Raw genomic sequence first — 2,278 nt, 5'->3', positions numbered from 1 at the left:
TCACTTTTCTGTTTTATGATTCTCTATAACTTTTTAAATTTATTTATATATTTTATATCTGTTCTCTAGTGTTTTCCATAGTTAGGGTTTTGAATTGTTTATATTAGAGTGCAGTTGAAGATGAAGACAATGTAATGTTATGATTTAATATGATTATCTCATATTATCACCATCCTTCAGCTAAAGTTGTACTTTTATTGTACTATATATGGAAAATGATGTTGATTTGATTGTCGCCCCAGTCTTAGTAGTACTTATTTTTTGTTATGTGCAGATTGACATTCTAACATGCTGATTTCCTTACAAATGCTTTGAATTCATGTTCATGCTTTTTGTGGGCTCTTTATTAGACTTAATGCTAGATATTGACTGGGTTCATGATGAGAATTGAAGTCATGCACCACTCTCAGGGTGTCTCTGCTGAAAATGCCTACTCAAACAATTTCTCAGAAGCTTTGTTACATCCCAGAGCTTCTATGGATCTGTTATGTACCTGTTATGTGAATTTTTCTTTCATCAATGGAATTTTAGTAGATAACATGGCTCCATATTTTTTTAAGCCTTTTACTAGATTATTGGACATAAGAGCTTCAAGAGAAATGGGTTGATCACTTGGACGGGTTGGCTCTTAGATGCATATATTTGTAATTCCATTATGTTTTCATATGACTAGGCTAATCTGTATGGTTGATACTGCATTTTTCTATGGCCTGATTCATTTTCATTTTTAGAAATGTTTGTTATATCTGGTTAGTTATATAAGATAATTTTATCTACAGTTATATTGTTTTCATAGGTCATACTTATTTCCAAACTTTTTTCATTTTGTAATGATTTATTTAGGTTATCGGTAGTCAGATTCACTTAGTGAACGTTTTCAATGGAACTTAAGCTGTAAATAAATTCATGTACTTGAGTGTGACTTTCATCAATAAAGAATATATTTTCTATTGTTGAACGAACATAAAAGAAAATATTTGAATTGAAAGAAAAAGTAGTTGGAACACCGAATACGGTATACTTGATTAAGACCAGAGAGAAATCCCATCCATTAACAGATTACCCGCATCCACAAAAATGTGCCATTCTATCTCTGGTATTTTTTAAAGGATAGCTTATTTAGAGATAGTTTGTCTTCATCCAGGCATATGTAAAAATATCATAACTACCACACTATAGGGATTTTTGAATCTTAAGGCACCTGTTTAATACTAGCATGGAGGGAAAAGAGAATCTTGAGTGCAGACAAGAGGACATCAGTAGGTTTGCAGATTTTAAGGAAAGAGTGCAACAGACACAGAGGCTGAAGGTATTTTTTTTGTCGCAAGGTTTTAATTATTATTTAGTGTGCAGAAATAGGCACAATTTGTGGTTCACCTTCTCTTATAGTTGAGAAATTGGCATTAGAGAAATCTAATGATAGAAATTTCTGGGTATAAAAGTTGAAAAAATTCTAGGTATAGAAATTCATGTTTTCTTATTTTTCTGTAAGGGTAAATAAAAGTACATTCCACATTGTGCACATGTAAAGTCAAGTTTCATCTATAGTTGATGAATTTAGATATATGAGGGAATAGTTAATGGATTTTACACAACCTTCCAAAGTTTTTAATTTCCATGATCTTGGGTCTAGAAATGTCTTAAAATTCAGCCAGACTGAATCAGATTCGGCTGATTTGACCGAGACAGACCCCTGGTTGGGTTGGCTTGGTAGAAAAAATAGTTTGGTGCCAGTTTGTTACAAAACTGGCCAAGACCCACCCATGGCCAGGCCATCTTGGTAGAAAAATTGGTTCGGTGGTCGATTTGTTATGGAACCGGCCGAGCAGAGCTGGACCCTTGACCGGTTTATTAAGCTCTTGCGGTTGGTTGATGGGGAAAGATTGACTATGGACTTCATTTATGAGGTTATGGATCAAGAAAAGGAGAAAATAAAGGCAACATACAAGGATAGAGTGGCTAAGAATGGGTCCATTTGGGAAATCATTGATCAAAGATGGAAAAATCAACTCTATTTCCCTATACATGCAACTATGTTTTTTTGAACCCAAGGTATCATTATAAAGATTTGGAGGCAGAAGCTTCACTAGGGAGGTTAGAGAAGGATTAATTCACTACATTGTTTGCATGGTCCTGAAGGAGAGTGATCATTTGGAGTTATACGGACCTCATTGACTACATTGACTACATGGTCCCTAAGGAGAGTGATCAGTGGGAGATACACTGACTGCATTGACTGCATGGTCCATCTTTGATTATGTGTTCTTGTTTCGAACTA

The 2,278-nt window shown here is 34.5% G+C and overlaps 1 non-coding gene across 1 annotated transcript; it reads left to right on the top strand.

Moving 5' to 3' along the window:
- Positions 1-211: 211 nt before the first annotated feature.
- On the top strand, positions 212-298 carry LOC149247924 (small nucleolar RNA U31b). The gene has a single exon (XR_016267813.1). It is a non-coding gene; the product is annotated as a small nucleolar RNA U31b (small nucleolar RNA).
- Positions 299-2,278: the final 1,980 nt, after the last annotated feature.

The sequence above is a fragment of the Pinus tabuliformis genome, chromosome 7 (genome assembly GCF_031772625.1).
Source record: "Pinus tabuliformis cultivar Carrire ecotype Pingquan chromosome 7, CPIR1, whole genome shotgun sequence".
Classification (NCBI taxonomy): domain Eukaryota; kingdom Viridiplantae; phylum Streptophyta; class Pinopsida; order Pinales; family Pinaceae; genus Pinus; species Pinus tabuliformis.
The sequence above is the reverse complement of the archived record's forward strand: the minus strand, read 5'-3'. Positions and strand labels throughout refer to the sequence as shown.